The sequence below is a fragment of the Stegostoma tigrinum genome, chromosome 15, assembly GCF_030684315.1.
Source record: "Stegostoma tigrinum isolate sSteTig4 chromosome 15, sSteTig4.hap1, whole genome shotgun sequence".
NCBI lineage: Eukaryota > Metazoa > Chordata > Chondrichthyes > Orectolobiformes > Stegostomatidae > Stegostoma > Stegostoma tigrinum.
In genome coordinates, this window is record NC_081368.1 from 29,357,599 (window position 1) to 29,380,950 (window position 23,352).

The 23,352-nt window shown below is 40.0% G+C and overlaps 1 protein-coding gene across 4 annotated transcripts in view; it reads left to right on the forward strand.

The window, feature by feature from the left end:
• Nucleotides 1-5,079: 5,079 nt before the first annotated feature.
• stag2b (STAG2 cohesin complex component b) overlaps nucleotides 5,080-23,352 on the forward strand; it is a 173,134-nt gene continuing 154,861 nt past the window's right edge. For 2 of the 4 annotated variants that reach the window (XM_048544322.2, XM_059651402.1), the window contains exon 1: nucleotides 5,081-5,173. The gene's annotated coding sequence lies outside the window, so the exon portion shown is untranslated. Of the gene's footprint in view, nucleotides 5,174-5,527; nucleotides 5,704-23,352 lie in introns of those variants that run through there. The other 2 variants (XM_059651403.1, XM_048544324.1) reach the window with 2 other exon arrangements.

Sequence of the window (23,352 nt, forward strand, 5' to 3'; positions counted from 1 at the left end):
GGGCGAAGAATCCTGGAGAAACTGTACTGGGATCCAAAAAGAAGATGACAGACTTATGATGAGCGATTGCATATTTTAATGCTGTGGTTCAAAAAGCGACCGTTAATTACATATTTGAACTAATGCACATAAAGGGCAGGGTGTCATGTGACAGCAATGGGATTTTCTTTCAGGCTGGCACGTCTATGTTTGAAACTTCAATACTAGCATCCATACAGACATTTTATTTCAAACAAGATGTTTAACTGCACAGGATGAAGCTGTTTTAATTGTCATGTATGAAAAGTTAGAAAGATATAAGGTCATTTGGCCTATTAAATGATCATCCCTTCAGGACATAACTGTTCGCAGCATAGGAAAATTAAATATTAGAACCATATATTAGAACAGAACATGGGTAGGAAACTGAATTTAATGTCAGTATTTGAAAAAAAACATGAAATCTCAACTTGAGAACTTTTTTTTTTAAAATGTAGAAACTAAGAAATATTGTAATGAATATACAATATGGTTTCTAAGAAACAAAATGTCTTCCTTGATCAAACAATGAATTTTTTTTTTAAGTAACTGCGCAAGTAAGCAAGGCTAATGCAATATGTGTCATATACCTAGATTAACAAAAGGCCTTCAAAGCATCACCCAGAAATTAATCTCAGAACAAGTTTCAGAATTGAATAGTTCATCACACAAAGCCGATAATTATTCAGAGTGGTGGAAGATTGGAAATAGTGTTCAACAGGATCAGTGCTGGGATTGTTCAAAGTTAACAAAAGTGTTTTTTTCCTCATTTTGTTGATTGGATATTAATGTTGGGAGTTAGGCCTGTATTTATCACCGATCCCTAATTGCACTGGAAGAGTTGGGCCAACTACGAAATGGAAAAACTGGAGGCTTCCCATTCTCTGAATTAAAATAAAAGTTCATGATGTAGGCACAGAAATTGGTCTTGAACGTAGAAACATCATCATTGGTACTTGTGTTCCACTACAAATATTTGGGAAAACAAATCACCTACATTATTTTGTGTTGTGGAAAAGTCTGTGTGTTGTGTTCATTAATATGGATGACTTGCATGCTCCTGTGGAGCTCATTAATGATAAATAGTAAATACTAGAAAATTTCCAATGTTATTGACAGCATCTGCAGAGACAGAAAAACAGACTATTTGTCATCAATGGAAGAAGTTGGAAATTTAACAATATTTAAGTGTAATTTCACCACAATTTGTTAATTTCCAACAGAAGACTTCCCCGCACCGTTTTCATTCCATACTATTTAATACATTGAAACGTTTTGGTTTTTTGAACGTGGCGCAGACAATTTTTAAACCTGCGTTCATTTGCTAATATACTGTATGGAACATTCAGCAAGATTGCAACTGAAGCTGTCTCTAGACAAAACAAAATACAAACCAAAAGAACTGTGGATTCTATAAATCAGAAACAAAAACAGAAATCACTGGTAAAGCTTAGCAGGTCTGGCAGCATCAGAGGACAAATCAGAGTTAACGTTTTGGATGGAGTGATCTTTCCTCCGAAATATTGTAATGAATATGCAAAGTGATTGTCAAAAAAATCAAAGTCTTCTTTGACCAAACAATGAATTTTCGAAGTAACTGCAAGTGTAAGGACAGAACTGAAGAAGGGTCACTCTATGGATCTTGAGCAGATTTGTAGGTCAGGTTGTGGATGCTATGGTTGGTTTTCTCATTGAGCTGTTTCGTTAGTTTGCAGACGTTTCATTATCCTTGCTGGGTAACATCATCAGTGCAACCTCTAATGAAGTGTTGTTGTGTTTTCTTGCTTATCACTTAAACTTTGGGGTCCATTGGAGTTGATGACCTCATTCTGTTTTTTTTCTTTGCCGTGGTGTATATATTGGGCCTAATTCTACATGATTATTGACGGCCGCCTTGTTGGAAAATGAGGCCTCGAGAAATTCCTGTGCTTGTTTCTGTTTGGCTTGTCCTAGGATACCAACATTGCCCCAATCAAGTTGGTCATTGTGTGTGTGTGTGTGTGTGTGGAGGCAAGTCACTATTGGTCATGTCTTCTTGTGGCCGTTTACTTTCTGTCTGTCCAATGTACTGTTTGTCAGAATCCTCGCATCGAATCTTGTCTATTACATTAGATCTGTCCATTGTGGGTAAGGGATCTTGGATCTTGTCAGCCGTTTGGTGTAGGATTGATTGTAGGTTTGTGTGCTACTCCAATGCCAAGTGGCCATAAGTGTCTTGTGGTCAGTTCAGATACATTCTTGACGTGTAGTAAAGTAAGAGGTGTGTTGGTGGTGTACTATATCTTCCAAGATAATAAAATGTGAGGCTGGATGAACACAGCAGGCCAAGCAGCATCTCAGGAGCACAAAAGCTGACGTTTTGGGCCTAGACCCTTCATCAGAGAGACCTCTCTGATGAAGGGTCTAGGCCCGAAAAGTCAGCTTTTGTGCTCCTGAGATGCTGCTTGGCCTGCTGTGTTCAGCCAGCCTCACATTTTATTATCTTGGAATTCTCCAGCATCTGCAGTTCCCATTATCTCTGATACTATATCTTCCTGTTGTTTGTGTGGTAGGCATAGTTGGACGCAGCTGTTTGGGTATCAGTTGTCTCTAAATACTGGGTAGAGGTATTCTTATTTTTGGCTTCGTTCTGAGTTAATGCACTGTATTGTGGCTCATTTGAACAGTGTTTTTAATGCAACTCTGAGAGTGTTGGGGTGGTTACTGTTGAAATTTGGGACTTGTTTTGTGTGTGTTGCCTTTCTGTACACTTAGTTCAGAAATCCCCATTGCCCCTGCATTCTCCCATCATGTCCAGGAATGGACATTCTTCTTCTCTGGTGAATTTTTTGCCATTGAAAACTAAACTAGGCTAAACTAGAAGAATAACACCAACGTATACACATCATTTTCCCCAACCCAGTAAGCCAAAATGAAGAATACCTCTACCAAGTATTTAAAGAGAAGGAATAAGTGTACCATACCTGTCAAACAAGAAAAGGAAGATACATTACGCCCTGACACACTTGTCATGTTACTGTACATCAAGAACATATCTGAAATGACCATACGACTCCTTCGGCCACTGAGCGCATCAGTGTAACCCACAAACATACATCAACCCTACGCTAACTGCTAACAAACACCACTGTAACACATAGATTCCATACAAGGACTGCAACAAACATTTTATTGGACAGACAGGAATGAGACTGGCTGCGAGAATGCATGAACACCAACTAGCAACAAAAAAGACACAAGCCGTTTTCACTCGTCTCCATCACACAGACAAGGAGAACCACCAGTTCTAACGCGACAACGTCAGGATCAAGGACAAGCCAAACAGACAACCAGGGCACTTTCTGGTTTTCCACCAAGAAGGCCATCAAATAAACACCCAGAATTACACCGTAAATACACACACCCCTGCAAAGAAAACTCGGGAATGGGGTAATCACGTTGAACATTCCCCACAGTTTAAATAACAAAGTGGGGAAAATACAACAACGCTTCACCGGAGGCTGCACTGATGATGTAACCCATCAGGGTAATGAAACGTCTGCACAGTAACGAACCAAACCACAACCAAGGGTCACTTCAATTGAAAGAACCTCGGCAACATATGAACCAACACGAGCACAATACCAAAACCATGCAGAACGGCACTGCAGCCCGTTTTGCAATTTGCAGTGAACGACTGCAGCTGAAGATTTCCGAAAACGAAAGCAAAATACCGCGCATGCTGGAAATCTGAAGCAAACAGAGAAAACGTTGAAGAAACTCAGCTGTGGAGAGTTGACGTTTCCACTCTTCAGACCAGATGTGAAGGCCATTTCCGGGTCTGCTCCCAGCGGAACCGGCAGATCGCGGCTTGGAAGCAATGCCGACCTCCGACCGGTCGGGGGTAGCAGCGGAACTCCGGTTTTTGGGGGGGCGGGGGGTTACAAATCGGAGCGGGTTTGGGGAGAGGCGGGGTTGCGAAGAGGAGGGAACACGTGGCGTCAGCGGCAGAAGCCGTTGCCTCTCCGGGGAGGGAGGGGGAGAATCCGGAAGTCCCGACTCTGCCCGATAGAGGGCGCAGTTTCATCGTTTCCCCCTCCCCCACTCCGGCTGCCCTTTGTCCGCCAGATGGCAGCTTCACCTTCAGTCGGAGTGAGCGCAACGACATAAACCGCCGTTTGCCAGAGAGAGGAAAAAAAATAAAAATAAAAAAAGTCAGAAAAAAGCAAGCACTTTATCCGGTGAGGGCTTCAAGGGGGGGGGGTGGGGAAGGATATCAGCCGGAGTTGCCCGGAGCCCGAATATTAATTTAAAAATATCGAGAAGGGGAGGGGGAAAACCGGAATACAACAGTTGTGGAGAGGAAAAAAAAATTAAAAGGTAAGGAAGATAATTTTTTTAACAACGTGGGTACGAAGCGATCAGAATATTCTAGAAAGTGGGAAGTTGTGGAGATGGGGCAGGGGTGAAATGTTGGTGTGTTTCTCTCCTCGGGTGTTTTTTTTAAAAGGCCTGTGTTGGAGGAGAGAGATTTAAGCAAAATGGAGGCCGGGGCCGGGCCCGGGGCCCGGGTTTGTTTTTAAAATTCGCAATTCGGGCCTAGTTGGAAAGAGGGAGAGATAAACCTGCCACCCCCTCTCCTCCTCCTACTCCTTGCCACCCCACCCCATGCCCATGCCCATCTCCATCTCCATCTCCACCCCCCCCCCCGCGGATTAAACTCCTCCAACCTCTCCCCGTCCCAACTCCTGCCTCCCAACCCCATTTACAAGTCAGAACATAAAGCCCCATGCACACACAAGCGCAAAATGTCGAAATCACTTTTTTTTGGGGGGGGGGAAAAGAGAGCTTTTTTAAAAAAGGACTAAACAACAAAAAAAATTGGTGTCGGCGACTTCGCGAGAGACTTTTTGGCGCCACTTTCTTTTTATTTTTGTTTTTTAATTGCCCTTTTTTGGCAGCGTTTCTCCTTGCCCACTTGTGTGTGCGTGTGTTTTTCTTTCGAATAAAATGAGAGAAAAAAAGCGCAAGTCTGCTATGATGCCGACGACGATCTTTTTCGGGCGAACAGTGTTTTTTTTTGTAGAATCACTTCCTTATCGGAAATGGAGAGAAGAAAAGCTTCTCGTTCTTCATTTTCACGGTCGGGCCAAAGTAACACCTTGTGACTCACGAAGTAAAGTGTTTTTATTCATGTATATTTTGTGTTGTAAAGGATTTAAAGAATCCCCATAGCGAGTAAGAATGGCTGTAGTCATGTCCGGGTCCATGTGACAATGTTGTAAACACTGCCACGGAGGGGGAGACATTATTCCCCGGGAGTTTCAGGGGTTTATTTTCATTTTTAATGATCTTTCCTGACACTCGTTTCTGAGCACTTTTTTAAACACTCCGTACGTGCAACCTCTTTAAACATTTATTTTCAAGCATGACGATATTCAAGAAACAATTCATAGTAAATAGATCCTCATAAATCACCCTGCAATTTCTTAGCCACACCCTGTTAATGCCTAATCTGGTGGATTTCGTGAAAGTCCGGCAACTGAGTTTCTTGTTAATGGGCGATTTGCCATTATTTTTACAAAACGAAAATGCTGAAACGCAAGTCTCGGAATACAAATTGGCTGATTGTTCAAAATCATGAAAAGCGAAGCCTTTGATAAGCGCCGATGGTCGTAGGAAATTCTGGCTTCTACACTTTTGAAGGTTGTTTGGTATTTACTCGGACACTTTAAAATGATCCTGTCGGGATAACCTTCTGATCTTTTGCAAATTGTTTTTCTAACTGTGACTCATCGGGTGTGCGTTTTCATCTAGAGCTTCCCTACTTCAAAATTTACTCATTAAAAACAAATTTGTGACAGCTTTCATCTTCGCGTATCTGGACGTGTTTATTCTCAGTGCGTGTTGAATGAAACTAAAGTCACCACAGGCAATAAAAACAGGCAAAACAAATCAGCTCTAAAATTCAGCTGTTGGCCTATATTTTAACTAGCAAGTATGAGTGTCCAGCTGACAACGAGAGCGACCTTCGTTGTAGTTACAACTGAAATATCCTCTTAGAGATTGAATAGTGGATTCCTCATCCAAGTCGTCTCAGTTCACATCGTTGTGGAAGTGGTCTTGTAGTTTGTAAATTCCAGTCTTTGGTTAGAGCTTGCTGTTCAAGTTTGAGTATCTACCTAAAGTTGTTTGTGACTTGTGTGTGCCCTTTGTTAAAGTTGGCATTTTTTTCGAAACCAACAAAACAGATGTTAATATATTGCTCCATGCTTTGTGGTCAAGGTGCTGAAATATCATATAATTTTTGTGTCAGAATAATGGGGAAGTGCATGAAAGGTTATCAAAATATTGACCTATACTGCACCCACAGTAATTTTTCAAGCACTTCAGTGCCTATCACTTTTGTATAAAATTAAAGTTAAGATCACATTTATTATTTTAGAACTTAATTTGGTTCTAAAGAATCCAAGTTTAGTGCGTATTTAAGTATGTATTCAAGAGGGTATGTGAACTACTTTGCTTTTGTAACAAAATATTCTAATTGAATATTGGAACAACTATCAGGTGTTATAAAGCAATGTTCATTTAAAATGACATCATGTTATTCTGAAACAAACTGAACTTGCAGTTGAACGGGAAGTGGTACAAATGAATTCCAGCGATAGGATTAAATTTCTCAGCCAATAATATCAGTTGCCCAACTGAAAATTGGATTCTATTGTCTGTCTTGTTATCACAATAATGTTAGTCTTCTGTAGAAACAGGGCATAAATGATTAAATTAGAGTGCATGCAACAATGTGCATTTTGTCTGTACTGACTCATGGAATGATTAGATGAGATTAGTTTAGGTTTCTGTGGGTAAAACATTTAACAGGGATCACGTGATTGATCCTTGAATTATGCTATCAGTAATGTTTTTGAAAAAAAATATACTGAACTGTAAACTAAACAGCTTTTATACAATCAACATAGTTTAAAAGTATGCTTAAGTTTTAATTTACAATTGGCAGCTAGGATACAGGCCTTGATTCCTTAAAATAAACCTTGTTTTCTACACGAGAGCTCAACTATGAAGATTTTATTTTAAACCATGGCATCACTTTCACATCACATACGTTACTGTCACAACTGTAGCAAAACAGTTTGTATCCAATATGGTGATTCGATATAAGAGGCTCATTGCAAAAGATTGAAAAGTTGCATGAGAATGCAAATGATATCGTCAGTTAATTTTTGTGGAGACTTTGAGCCAGAGAGATGTAGAAGGGTGGAGTGTATTAGCAAGAATTGTACTTTTTTTAAGGCAGCTTGTCTGGGGCATTGGCTTGTTGGAGCAGGGAAGAAAATAGATAAACATTATTGAGGGTTTAAACTTCTGGAGTAGAGTTGGATAAAGTGCAGCTAACAGAATTTAGATAGAGGAAGGCCGTGCTATGTGATTTGAAGCAGTTGGTACTTAGTCAGTGTGGACAGTTCCCTGTATGTTTTATTTTTATATATATATAAAATATATTATATGTTATATACGTTAAGCATCTCATAATGTGAGAAGGAAGCATGATTTTGACAGAGATAGCTAGCTCTTGATTTGGTTGATATTCTGTCTTTCCGTCCCTGTTGCCTGTCTTTTTTCACTCAGTCCTGTTTAATTTGTTCTAGGCATCACAGTGCTGCTGACGACTGATGTACCTTGTTAAAATCCTTGCTTGTCTACATTTGAGTGATTTTGTTCTCTGGCTTCTTGCCAAATATTTTCAGTTATTTGTGCTGTATCTGGTCAGCTGGTCCTTGTCTAGAAATGTATGTTTATTTAATGTTGGTCAGAATTACTTGTGTAAAGATCCACTATTCCACACAACCTGCTTAAATGATTAATATGAATCTGCTCTGAAATAATCACAGATCTAAATTTAACTGTAGCAAGTGATGAGAACAGCTTAATTTAGATTTGGTCTGAACGTGATGTACCCTCCTCCAGTATCATTGTAATGTGGGAAGGCATCGACCTAATTGTTCAAAGTCTTGTCATGTAATTATCATGGCAGTCTTTTTTCCTCAACAGTTTTTATTGCAATGGCTTTGCAGAAATTGAGTTGCGACCAAGTCTGTGCTAATGTTTTGTTATTGATCTGCATCACGTGCACAATATTTGTTGCCGTTTACCTTCTGTGGTCTCTGACTGTTTCTAACACATCAGGTGAGAAATGGAAACTTGAGCCAAATTTGTTTTGATTCTTGCTGCTGACAAAGGAGGAATTGATGAGTCATAGAGCCATACAGCATGGAAACAAGTTTTTTGGTCCAGCCAGTCCACACCGACCAAGTTCCCAAACTAAACTCGTACCACCTGCCAATGCTGGCCCATATCCCTCCAAACCTTTACTGTTGATGACCTCATCCAAATGTCTTTTAAATGTTATAACTGTATCTGCATCCACCACTTTATGTGGCAGCTCATTCCACACATGAGCTACACTGGGTGTAGAAAAAAAATTTGCCCCTCGTGGTCTTGTTTGTTTCTCTTTCCAAGTTTTTGTCAGCTTTGGACTTTAACGATAGTGACAAACATATAATTTAATCCAAATAGCATGGTGTGAGGTAAAATAGATGGCATGGATAGAGGTTTGCTAAGTTAACCAGAAGCAGAATGTCGCCATAAATTGGTCATTTTCAGATTGGCAAGACGTGACAAATGGAGTGCCACTGGAACCAGTGCTAGGGCCTCAACTGTTCACAATGTATATCAATAACTTGAATGAAAGTCCCAGATAGAACATAGAACATTACAGCACAGTACAGGCCCTTCGGCCCTCGATGTTGTGCCGACCTGTCATACCAATCTGAAGCCCACCTAACCTACACTATTCCATGTACGTCCATATGCTTATCCAATGACGACTTAAATGTACCTAAAGTTGGCGAATCTACTACCGTTGCAGGCAAAGCGTTCCATTCCCTTACTACTCTCTGAGTAAAGAAACTACCTCTGACATCTGTCCTATATCTTTCACCCCTCAATTTAAAGCTATGCCCCCTCATGCTCGCTATCACCATCCTAGGAAAAAGGCTGTCCCTATCCACCCTATCTAACCCTCTGATTATTTTATATGTTTCAATTAAGTAATTGTATAGTAAAAAAAAATTAACTGATGGTACAAAGATAGTTAGGAAAATAAGTTGTAAAGGAAAAATCAGCCTACAAAGTGATATACTAAGTGGGCAAAAAGTTAGCGAGCGGTTGGAGTAACATGTAGAAAAATGTGAATGTGCTCACTTTGTCCAGTTTAGATAGGGAAAGGTGACAGAATTCATTGCAGAGCGATCTAGGCGACCTGAAAAAGGAATCACACAAAGCTGGCATGCAGGTTCAGAAAGTGATTGGGAATGCAAATACGATGTTGTTTATTGCAAGGGGAATTGAATATAAAAATTGGAATGTTTTGCTGCAGTTGTGTGTAGTATTAAAGAAGTTGTGTAGAGTCCTATTGCATGGAATCAAACTCTTCAGTCTAACCAGTCCATGCCGAACTTAATCCCAACCTAAACTAGCCGAACTTAATCCCAACCTAAACTAGCCCCACTTGCTTGCACTTGGCCCATATCCCTGCAAACTTTTTTTATTCATATACTTGTCTAAATGTCTTTTAAATGTTGTAACTGTAACTACATCCACCACTTCCTGTGGAAGTTCATTCTACACTGAACGACTGTGTAAAAAAAATTGCCCCCATGCCTTCATAAAATCTTCATCTTCTCACCTTAAAAATTACTCCCCTCGTCTTGAAATTCCCCACCCTATCTGTAGTACTGTGTATCATTTTAGACTCCTCATTTAGGAATGCAATTTAATCAGTTACCTAGGATGGGGAAGTTTCCTTACAAAAAAAACTTGGCTATACTGGACTTGTATCCTATGGAATGTAAAAGAATGAGAGAATCTGAAAGTTGAGACTTAAGAACTCTTGTGCTTGGAGACTGGTAGAGGCATAGTAATTGAAATTGAATCATTAATAATGCAGTCAAATGTTATTGGGGTTAGTTGGCGACGTGAGGCTGAGGTCACAATCAGATCACCCATGAAATTATGCAATGGCAGAGTAACTGAATGAACTATTCCTCCCAATTTATGTGTTTGATTTTTTTTGGTATGAGCTGCACGAATAGCTGTTTCGCGCTGTCACCTGTCCAGTGAGACCACAGAAAGCTCACAGGGTAACACCTGTTCCAAGCTGGTTGTAGCTACTTAAGTATTGTTTATGCTAATATCATGTGATAGTAACAGCCAAGATATCTTGCGAAGGAACCAAAAGCATGATTATAGATCACAGGATTATATAGTTTTGTGCATTCTTTACTGTACAGAAAAATATAAATCTTCCATCTCCACCTCCTACCTACCAGCCTCATCCCTGCCTCCCTGACCTGTCCGTCTTGCCTCCCATCTATCTACTCCTTTATCCATCTTCCATCCACCTCCCCGCTCTCTTTATTTCAGAATCGCCTTCCCCTCCCCCATTTCTGAAGAAGGGTTCAGATTCGAAATATCAGCTTTCTTGCTCCTCTGATGCTACTTGGCCTGCTGTGTTCATCTAGCTCTACACCTTGCTATCTTAGATTCTCCAGCATCAACAGTTCCTACTATCTCTCATGTTAATCTTTTGTTGCTCCCCCTCCTGCCCTTCACCTGATAGCATGATCTAGGAGCATCAAAACAAGATTTGACCATTCAAACTCTCAAGCCTGCTTTACCATTGTTCTAGTCATAGTTAATGTGAAGAGTGATTCCATTTACAACACTTGATTTTCTAGCTCTTGCATTATAAAAAAAATCTATGAAGCTCCATTTGGATTTTTTAAATTCACCTTGCCTCACCAATCTCAAGCTAGAGAGTTTGAGATTTCCATTTACTTTAGATTGAAGATTTGCTTCCTAATCCCACTCATAATAAACTCAATATAATGCTGGAAATCTGAAACAAAAACTGAAAGTGTTGTATTGGCTCAGATTTGACTTGAGCAGGATCTTTGGAGAAAGAAATTGTTAATGAGAAGTACAACAAAAATCAAAAATAAAATTTAAAAATACAAATTAAAGCAAGGACAGAATGACAGGGAAAGAGTAGAGCAGAACGGTCCAAAGAAGAAGGATGGCCAGGGATTATTTAATTTGAATTATTTTTAAAAAAGCACTGGTTATGATCTGAAATTGTTGAACTGATATGGGATCCGCAAGAGGTGTAAATATTATTTTCTAATCAACCATTCAGAGATGTTATTACACAGCTGTAGAGCAGGAGGGATGCGAACACAGATCTTAGACCTGAGGTAGGGACACCACTACCACTCTGCACAAGTGTCCCAAGGGTGTAATAAAATGCCTAATTAGAGATGAGGTGCATCTGCTAAGGTTTCATTTTAATGACATACACTGATCTTTTACCCTGTCATCTTGTGTATTAATACCAATTTTAAAGCATTTGTCTGGACTAAGATCAGTTAACTCAACGGAGTTGAGTGGAAGGGTGGCTGAACTGAAAACATTAACTCTGATTTATCTGTTGCCAGACCTGCTGAAATTTTGCAGCAATTCCTATTTTTGTTTCAGATTTCCAGTATCCACAGTGTTTCCAGTTTTCTTGTCTGGGACTTTTTAAGTATTTGACTAGGGTGTCACCAGTCTTACAGATATTGGGAAAAGTTTCGTAATTCACTGAAGTTCGTGTATGAATAAACAAGTGTGAATAGTTTTAATTAGTTGTGGTTTCTGTTATAGCTGAAATGGAATACACTTGCTGAGTCAATGTAAATTATAGACTACAGTTTGTGAATGAAATATATTGAAAGAATAGGGATGAACTGATTTTTTTTCCCCCAATTTCATTGTCACTCCTTCCCTAGCCCCAGAAAAAGAAATTCTAAGGTTTATCCCGTAAGTGCTAGATCAAGACTGGTTTTGACATGTACAGAAGCTTACATTAAACTTACTTTCCTACATGACAATCTTGATGTTATGGTGATGTTCAAGCTGTGAAAGGAACATGTAATATTAAAGAAGGACTTGCATGTTTGATAGAGAACAGGAGCAGGAAATCATAAGGTATTGAATGTGACTCAACTGCAGAAAATAGGAAGGTTTGGGCAGAAAACAACACATGTCAAAGGACAATTATTTGGCAAAGTATGGCACCTAATCTCTCTCATTTGGGCAGATAACCAAAGAAGTGGTGAAAAAGGTAGGTTTTAAGGTGTGTCGTAAGAAAAGAAAGCAAGATAATCGGGTGTCAGGAGGGAATTCCAGACTTGGGGTAACTGAAGGCATGGCCATTGGTGATGTAGTAATTAAAATTGAGATGCTCAAGACCAAAATTAGATGGCTGTGTACTTTTGAGGATTGTGGGACTGGAGGAGATTGGGATAGGCGATGTCGTGAACATATCAACATATGCATTAGGATCAAGAGTAGGCCATTTGCACCATCTTGCCACCCCTATAACCCATCAATAATGGAAAGATTTTGAAACGAGGATGGAAATTTTAACATTAAGATGTAGCTTGACCAATACTGATTATAGCTTAGCAAGTTAGGTGAATAGGCGAGCAGGTCTCGTTGTGAGTTAAGATGTAGGCAGCTGAGTTTTGAACAAATTCAAATTTATGGAAGATAAGACGTTTGAAACTAACTGGGAATGTGCTGGAATGGTTGTCATCCATGTATGTGTTATAATTAATTTTGTTTGGAAATGTCAACCGGTAGCATGCAAATGAAAAATAAGAGGGTATCAAGTATAGGTCCTTGCAGGGAGTCGGGGAGTAAGGTTGGAGACGGGGGGCAAGGTGTTATTCTTGATGAGTGTTGATGAACGGCTAAAGGGGGGAAGGCACAACACCCGAAAAGGGAATTGAAATAGAAATGTTAGAAACAGAAAAGACTTTTTAGATTGTGGCTTTCCCATATGTTTCAAACTCTTTACAGCTCATGAAGTAATTTTTCCAAGTTTGGTCTGTGATGTGAAGTAGGTTATTTATATATACGTATTTATAAATACTATTTATTTTAGAGTTTGGATTTTGAATAAAAGGCATGTAGGTTTTGGTTTCTACGTATGGAAGGTTTAATAGTAAGTTGTCGGTCTTTCTGGAGCCATGATATTAAGCCAAATTGTCTGTGGGAGCAGCTGATTGGGGCCCTGTTGGACTGACAACATGATTGAGTTTGAATTGTGAAAGTTTTATGATAGGAGAGAGCAAACATTGAAATATATTAGCTTACTTTTAGTTTAGAAAGAATCAAAAGTTGATTTTGTTTCAGAAATAGATGTATATTGGAAAGTTTTTGGTTTAGTTCAGTTCATGGAAGGCCTGACTGTGGTTAGCTCCACTTACTTTCTTTTGGAGAAAGGAGCTGGTCCAGAGTAGTTAGGAAATAGATTACCTCAGTGGGAGGGCTTTAGCTTGAAAATTCCAGATCAAGATGTTTGGTTAGAACATTGAAGCTCAGAGTTTTAGCCCAGTTGTGTGAATAAGCAAGGAAGAGGCTATCAAGCTCTCAAGGGCAAGAGTTAAAAGAAGCAGTCAGGTCAAACCTACAGCTATGATAGAGAAGGGAACTCTTGTATTTAAGATGGTATTCAAATAGATGTAATTTTGTGCTGCTTTATTTCAAAACCTTTCAAATGGTGTCATTTGTTCTGTTTTGTCATTTCTTTTGTATCATAAATATCAGTTTTATTGTCAAAATCTACAATTCTTAATGGTTATGAGTCAGTGACCACCATGTTGACTTCACACAAAACCAAAATATTGTCTATCCAGATAGGAGAGTGAGGTTTGACTTGTCTAGTGAGCACATCAACAAGGATCATAACATGTCATGGCTGCCAACTCACATCCAGCAAGTTCTCTTCAACTATATTGTTATGACCAGATAATTATTTTTGACATTGAATGATTAAAATTGAATTGGATATTGGAGATCACATCCCTGGTGCTACTTTGAAATAGTGCCAGGGAATCTTTAAATGTGCGTCTCAAAGGACAAATAAGACCTTGGTGTAATGTCTCGCCTCAATGATGAACTGTAGAGCCAGAATATGGGCTGGCTCTGAAATTCTGTCTTAGCAGAGACTAGGAAATGTGCTTTGGAATTGAATGTAGTCAAGAACAAACATTGAAGTCTTTTTTTTTCCAGGAGAAAAATGGAGGCAGATAGCATCAGATATATGAACACGATGATCTGTTAGATTCATGTGGGAAAGTTATGAAAATCAAACTTTGACAGATTCATTGGAACAATCAGTGTTGAAATTATTGCTAATTACTTACCTCTCAAGTCAGTTGTTAATTTTCTGTTGATAAAAAATTGTAAAACTAAAATCAGAATAAAGGATTTTTTTTGTACCCAAGTCTGAGTGTGAAACTTGGATCCATATTTTTTAAATAATGTGACAATGCTCGTAATTGATCCTGACTCTTAATTGGAAGCCTAATTTTGTTTTTTTTTGATAGAACAAAATGAAAGTGATGTACTCTCAGAATATTTAATGCTGCTGTTTGTTGCACTGACTTGTACCGACTTTATATGACCTGCCTGTTTTTAGTTTAAACCACACTGCACTGAAATATACAGAATTCTCCTCAAAGGTATCTCTTGCTATCATGAATCTGCTAGGAGCCCTGAAGCATCATCAACATTTAGTTTTAAATATAGAGCCACCCGTACCTTACTAGCACAATTGGGGAAAATTCATGCAATTCAGTCCAATTTTTTTTTGCTCCTTTTCAGGATCCGTGTGTGTGTGTTTTTTTTTGAGAAAGCTGTATGATAGCAAAGTGCCCCCTCTTACTTTTTTTTATAATAAAAGTTTGGTTTTGATCCCATGAAGCTAATTCTAACTCTCTACAGGCTGTGCTTGGTTCATTGATTCAGTTGAAACAAACAATTTAATCTGAGACCTGATAACTTAAGTTTTGTTATACACTCAAAAGCTTAAGGCGCTCCTCCATGTGTTTCATTTTTCTCTAATTTTTAGCTCCACAGCCATCTCTTTCTGGATAACTCTCTATCTAATTTTCACCGGAATAAAATTCCATGATTATGGGGATCCCAGCCATGTCTTGTTCGATAGGTTGGTCTTGAAAGTACGTTTGAAAAGATTTCTGAATTGCAAAGAAACATACTGCCCTTAATCAAAGAACAAGAACAAAGAAACCGACAGCACAGAAACAGGCCCTTTGGTCCTCCAAGCCTGCGCCGATCTAGATCCTCTGTCTAACCTGTCATCTATTTTCTAACGGCCTGTGTCCATTCGCTCCCTGCCCATCCATGTACCTGTCCAAATATATCTTAAAAGATGCTAACGTGTCTGCCTTTACCACTTCCGCTGGCAACGCGTTCCATGCAGCCGCCACCCTCTGTGTAAGGAACTTTCCACGCATATCTCCCTTAAACTTTCCCCCTCTCATTTTGAACTCTTGACCCCTAGTAATTGAGTCCCCCACTCTGGGGGAAGAAGCTTTTGCTGTCCACCCTGTTTATACCCCTCATGATTTTGTAGACCTCAATCAGGTCCCCCCTCAATCTCCGTCTTTCGAATGAAAATAATCCTAATCTACTCAACCTCTCTTCACAGCTAGCACCCTCCATAGCAGGCAACATCCTGGTGAACCTCCTCTGCACCCTCTCCAAAGCATCCACATCCTTTTGGTAATGTGGCGACCAGATCTGCACACAGTACTTCAAATGTGGCCGAACCAACGTCCTATACAACTGCAACATGACCTGCCAACTCTTGTACTCAATACCCTGCCCAATGAAGGAAAGCATGCCATATGCCTTTTTGACCGCCTGATTGACCTGCGTTGTCACCTTCAGGGAACAATGGACCTGAACACCCAGATCTCTCTGTTCATCAATTTCCCCTCGGACTTTTCCATTTACTGTATAGTTCGCCTTGAATTTGATCTTCCAAAATACATCACCTCGCATTTGCCCGGATTGAACTCCATCTGCCATTTATCTGCCCAACTCTTCAGTCTATCTATATTCTGCTGTAATCTCTGACAGTCCCCTTCACTATCAGCTACTCCACCAATCTTAGTGTCATCAGCAAACTTGCTGATCAGACCACCTACACCTTCCTCCAGATCATTTACACATATCACAAACAACAGTGGTCCCAGCATAGATCCCTGTGGAACATCACTGGTCACAGGTCCCCAATTTGAGAAACTCTCTTCTACTACTACCCTTTGTCTCCTGTTGCCTAGCCAGTTTTTTGGCCATCTAGCTAGCACATCCTGGACCCCATGTGACTTCACTTTCTCCATCAGCCTGCCATGGGGAACCTTCTTAAATGCCTTACTGAAGTCCGTGTATATTATCTATAGCCTTTCCCTCATCAATCAACTTTGTCACATCCTCAAAGAATTCTATTAAGTTGGTAAGACATGACCTTCCCTGCACAAAACCATGTTGCCTGTCACTGATAAGCCCATTTTCTTCCAAATGGGAATAGATCCTATCCCTCAGTATCTTCTCCAGTAGCTTCCCTACCACTGACATCAGGCTCACTGGTCGATAATTACCTGGATTATCCTTGCTGCCCTTCTTAAACAAGGGGACAACATTAGCAAGCCCTCCAGTCCTCTGGGACCTCACCCGTATCTAAGGACGCCGCAGAGATATCAGTTAAGGCCCCGGCTATTTCCTCTCTCGCTTCCCTCAATAACCTGGGATAAATCCCATCTGTACCTGGGGACTTGTCCACCTTAATGTCTTTTAGGATACCCAACACTGCCTCCTTCCTTATCAGTGTCAATGCGTGAACTCTTCCTGCTGTGGATTGCAGTCAGGAATGTAAAACCTGAATAATTTTTCTTCTTTGTTGACACTGTGTTACTGAGGGAGTTGGCCCTGGGTGGAAATCCACTTTTTGGATCTGCAGTAGGGCTCAACACACAATAATATGTGCTTTTAATTCTCAGATGGGACATGAATGTTGCTGGTCATGCCCTTGTTTCCCTGACTGCCCTCGAGAAGGGCAAGGGTCCCATATGCTGTCTTACTCACCTATTAACCTGTCTAGCTGCCTTCAGGGATTTGTTGACAAGCACGTAAGATTCCTCTGAACTTTGTAGTGTCCTGCCATTCATTGAGCACTGCCTTATTTTGTTACTATTTCCAAAGTCCATCTCCTCTTGCTTTTCAGGGTTAAATTTCATTTTCCACTAATGTGTCTATCTGACCAACCATCTATTTTCTGCCAGATGGGATAGTAATTGACTGAATTTGATTTGTCCTGCTTTTGTTGACAGGGCATGGTTGTGCAATTTTTCATGGAATTTGGGAGATGCATGTGTTCAGTTTGCAATGAAAGAGCTTGATTAGGGATGTGCTGCTACTTCTGAAGCACACAACTTCAGCATTACTGCTGACATGCTGCCAGGGCCTGTAGCCTTTGCTTTACCCACTGCTTTCAGATATTTATTGATATCAATGGAATTAATCACGTTGACTGTCGTCTGCCATTTGTTGATGTTGCTGACTTCAGGAGAATACTGTCATGTGTATTGTATACTTGGCATGCCTGGCTGCAGATGAATGCCAGCTGTTTAGTTTGCAGATGGTAGAAAACTAGGTAGAAGTGAAAATTATGAGGAGGATGCCAAGACCTTTCAAGGAAACTTGGAGAGGCCAAGTGAATGACCAAAAATTAGAAGAAGGAATACAGTGTGGACAACGGGGAGGCCTTCAACTTTAGCAGGAAAAGCAGGAATACTGAGTATTACTTAATGGTGAGAGGCTGGGAGGGTTTGGTCTCAAAGCCTGTCTTGTTCATGAATCATTGAAGGTGAACTTGTAGGTACAGTAAGCAATTAAGAAGGGAAATGTTAATTTGGCCTTTGCGTATGGGGATAAAGAAGTCCTACTGCAATAATAGAGAGCCTTGGAGAGACCACTCTTTGAGTATTTTATGAAGTCTTGGTCTTTTTATATACTTGCCATAAAGAGGGTGCGGCAAAGGTTAACCAAACTAATTTGTGGGATGGAGGAATGATTGAGTAGACTGGGCCTTTATGCTTTGGAGTTTTTGAGAACAAGATCTGATCTCATTCAATCGTACTAAATTCCGACTGGCCTAATGGTGTAATAGGACCAGGATACACACTTTTAAAATAAGAGAAGGGTTATTTCAGATTGAGACAAGGTGGAATTTGTTTACTTGGAGGGTGATGAATATTTGGAACCCACTGACCCAGAGGCATTTAGAGCTTTGGTCACTGATTACATTCAAGACAAAGATTGATGGGTTTCTGCTGAGTAAAATCCTGAACACAGGTAGGAATAGTACATGAAGATGCTGTTGAAGCTGAAAAGTGGTCATTATATCATTGAATTGTGGAACAAGCTGCTCCCTTTCCTTGGTTTAAAAAAATCTTTTGCAGTGATGTGTTGACCTTCTGTGTTATTAATGGTGATATTTGCAGAGCTAAATCCAATGGTTAGTTCATAGAAACCCTTGAATGTGGAAACAGTCCATTCAGCCCGACAAGCCCACACCGACTCTTTGAGGAGTGTCCCACCTGGACTTGCCCTGCTACCCTTTGCATGTAACCCTGCATTCCCAATGGCGAAACCATCTAACCAGCACATCCCTGGATGCAGTGGGCAGTTTAGCACAACCAGTCCACTGAACCTGCACGTCATCGGAATGTGGGAGGAAATTGGAATGTCTGGAGGAAACCCGTGCAGACACAGGAAGAATGTGCAGAACTCCACACAGTCGCTCAAGGTTGGAATTGAACCCGGGTCCTTGGTGCTGCGAGGCAGCACTGCTAACCACTAAGCCACCATGATTGATTATCCATCATCATTTGTGTATGCATGTTGCAGGACTGTTGAATTTTGAACCATTCTGCTTGTTGTGGGATCACCAAGTTATGCACACTGCGTAACTCTTTATGCAGTTCTATTTTGCAACCACAAGACTACTCAGACCCCTAGGCATCAGAGTAGCCCACAAACTAACAACCACCCTAAGGCAGCTACTGATGAACATTCAAGATCCCGTACTCAAAACCAGCAAAACTGGGGTTGAATACAAAATACCATGCAAGGATTGTGAGAAACACTAAATCGGCTAATCCAGAAGAAAATTGACAATAGGGATACATGAACGCCAACTAGTCACCAAGACACATGACCAGTTCTCACTTGTCTCACTACACATAGACAACGAGGGACATGAATTCCACTAGTACGACACATCGATAATTGCACAAGCCAAACAGACATACCAGGGAATTCCAGGAGGCCTGGTATTCCAACCAGAGCTCCATCAATAAATACATTAAATTAGACCTAAATCCAGAAGTAATACCAACCAACCCTGCAAGCCGAGGCATAAAAATGACAAGTGGGGCAGGACGATGATCCTTCACCAGATGCGCACTGACAATGTTACCTAGCATAGTGATGAAACATTGGCAACCAAACCCACCGGCTCGGCGAGCATGATTACAACCTGCAAGCTAATGTCATGAATATAAAACCAAATTTTTACGGGACAGCCATTTGGTAAGAAAGTAGGTAAAGTTTTACAAATTATCTTCTGGATCTCAGGAGGGTTTTTTAAATTCATTTACGACATATGAGCATCACTGACAGGGTCAACATTTGCTTTTTTCATCCCTGATTATAATTCAAGATGATGGCGATTGCTTTCTTGAATAATTGCATGCGTAAAACATTTTAAAAATATACAACAAACCTGTTTTTTTTTGTATGGGGAGAGGTCTGAATTTGATTGAGGCAGTGTGAAGAGCCATTATTTAAGTTTTCAAAACATCTCTCGGCATCAGTTCAACCGTGTCTCTGGGCCTGGAGACCCAGGTTCAAGGCCCATTGGCTTCAGATATGTGTCATAATGCTAATCAGTAGGTTACTTAGGAAATATCTATATTTTGTTAATTCTATTAATTCCCTAACGGCATTGTGGGTCAACATACAGCCCATGGACTGCAGTGGTTTAAGAAAGCTCATCATTTTCTTCAGGGCAACTAGGTCAGGTAGTAAATGCTGGCCAGTCAATGAACGTATTTGAAAAAAAACAAACAAGCAATGCTTTTTGCAAACTAAGGATGGGAGTCCTTTAAATTATGCTCATTTTTCCCACAAATATAAGTTTCCACATTTTAGGTATGTTTTTTCACAGGGAATGGCAATGTGTAAGTTCATGAAATATTGAAGCACTTGTTTAAAAATGTATTGCCTACAGGGCAGCAGGAATTGAGAACGAAAGCTAGTCAACAGATATCCTTAGTTTGAAAATGTCATATGCTCACCAATTTAAGACTGATGCATGCAACAGATTTTAAAATACGGAAGTATGATTTCAGTACACTGCTAATCAGCTTACTGTGGCGTGATCAATTTCAATTCCCCAACTAAAGTTTGTTTTTCACTTTGGAAACACATTGGTGCAACCAGTGATAGAGACCTCACAGTTTAGGCATGGACTTGCAAGCCAGTAGAGTTGCCTGGAAAATTATTTGAATGCCTTAAACAAAGATAGACAGTTGACAGTGATAGTGGGAACTGCAGATGCTGGAGAATCCAAGATAATGAAATGTGAGGCTGGATGAACACAGCAGGCCCAGCAGCATCTCAGGAGCACAAAAGCTGATGCTTCGGGCCTAGACCCTTCTTCATCTGATGAAGGGTCTAGGCCCGAAGCGTCAGCTTTTGTGCTCCTGAGATGCTGCTGGGCCTGCTGTGTTCATCCAGCCTCACATTTCATTATCATAGACAGTTGAGAGTTAGTTTTAACTTAAATTTAAATGCAGATTTCTTTTTAAAGTCCATATGCAAAAGCATTTTTCACAGCTGAGGCAGGATGACTCAATCGTGTTTCACTTTACCATAAAGGAATGTAGAGCGCATTCCTTCAAGGACCTAATAAATTCACTGTAATATAATAGTGAGCCATACAGAAAAGGAAAGTCATGCGTCCACACCCTGGTGTACGCTGAGTTACCGGATCGTGGAAACTGACTTTAAAGCGTATTAACCTTCTTTCCTAGGACAGAAAGGAAAATGCGTTATTCATTCATGCAACACTTCCTCTGCATGACAATCTGAGAACTAGTTCAAATTATTTCATTGGGTTTTAAACCATAACTCACTGACTATCGCTGAGCTAGAGATGACACCTGGAATTCATGCTAATGGGTCCCCATCAACGTTGACATTTGTACCTTGTAGTGCTAGTTGGAGTGATGTCTGATTATACTCCTTTACTAACTCTCTGGGGTGCTTAGTTGGGTTCTGAAGTGACTTTGTTTCCCGAACCCAGTGGATGCCATCTATGTTTATGAATCTGCTGTGAAGTAACTTTGAATTGAATTTTATCAGTAGTAACGTTACCCATCAAAGTTAAATTTCTTTGCTCATCACCAGCAGGGAAAGTTTGCTTACAATCAGTATCTACAATTGTATTTACCCATGGTTAAAAGGGTTATATAGCAGGAATTTGGGTGAAGACTGATGTCACAGGCTGCGTCTGGCTGACCAATTCGTTTGTAACAATGAAGTCAACTCGCACTTTGGCCAATTTTATATTGTGTTAGTTGTGATAAAAATACTTACTATTTGTTTACTGTTTCTCACGTACGTGCTGCTCTATGACAGTATTATCCAAAGACACAGGTTCATTTTCACATGCATGCTGGCAACACGCAACTCTACCATATCAGCTCAGTTGACTGGTCCACTTTTTTTGACCCTTTCTTGGGATTTTTTTGTTGCTCACAAGGCCACCATGTGTTGCCCATTCTTAATTGCTATTAGTGTGGAGTCACATATGGGCAAGATGAGGTAAGATTGACAGATCTCCTTCCCTAAAAGGCATTTGTATGGTGGAGGGTTTTTATAGCAATTTACGCCAGTTGTTTTGGACACAGTTACTAAGACTGACTTTGTATTCCAGATTTATTAATTGAATTTCAGTTCCACCTGCTGCTGTTGCATGATTTGAGCGTGTGTTCCTAGGTTAGGCTGGGCCTTAGGCTTACTAATTTAAAGATGTTACCACAATGCCATTATCATTGACCCATGGCCTGTTTACTCCCACCCAAAGTGACCTCAGTGCGCTACTTACACAACATAAACAGTCTAACATTTTAGCAGTTTTTTTATGGCATCCAGTACAAATTGAGCAGAAATTTTTTCCTATTAAATATCTGGAAGACTGAAGCTACTGTTTTCAGTTCCTGCTTCAAACTTTATTCCTCAGCTGCTAAGCCTGTCCCTCTCCCTGGTAAAAGTCAGAAATCAGTTCAGTTTATTTGCAGTCTTTATATTATATTTGATCCTGAGAAATGTTTCTGGTTGTGTACTTGACATGGAAGTGTTAGTATAATTCCAGAATTGTGACTCGGAGTCACTCTGAATTCCAAGGTTGGCAGTTTGAACTGGTTGATAATGTATGATGTCACATCTGAATTAGAACATGTGCAGAAGTACATTGTTAAAGATGTTTGGTATTTGACTCAAATTCTTGGAAGACTGCAGGTCCTTGTATATTTGGATCAGTGCTGTCTATGCATGTAAACTACACCAGCTGAGAGAACACAGTCAGCTTCCTTTTGGGCGCGGGTGTTGTTGTTCACAGGCAGACAAAATTAGTCATAGTTTTGTTGAAATCAATAAATGCAATAACTGTATAAGTGCTCAATTAGTGGATATAAATAGAAATTTGGGTGTCATATTACGAGGAGAGCCTTTTACGTCTGTACACACAGGAATATGTACTCAAATACATTCTGTCAATTGAATGCTTATAGCTTATTGTGTATTGTAGCAGATGTTTTAACGTGTACAAATCTGAAGTACAAAATGGCCATACTCACCCTAAAACTAATTTATCAAAACACATTTGGTATGGAGCTATTTTCATAAAATTGCCCCTTACAGTTACTCATGTACATTAAGATGAGTTAGGTAATGTTAAATCAGCTGCTCATTTTCTGGCACCTGTGTTGATAAGTAGTTTTATGAACTCTTTACAGTTGCCTTATATTGTCAAATATGCATTCAAATCTGGTGCTACAGGAGTTCTCCTGTCTGCATTTTTGTTTGTAGCTCTTATGCTTCCTGTATTTCCCATTGCTTTCTCATTTAGAATTTTCATCCTACTGTTGCAAAGACGTGGACATACCTTCCTGTTTTTTTGAATCCAATGCTAAAATTGCTTTCACCCAATTTGCTGCCTCACCTGAGTCATTGTTGGTCAGTATGTCATCAATTGTGTGAATCCTCATGCTCTAGAATTCCCTCCCTTTAATCTTCCTC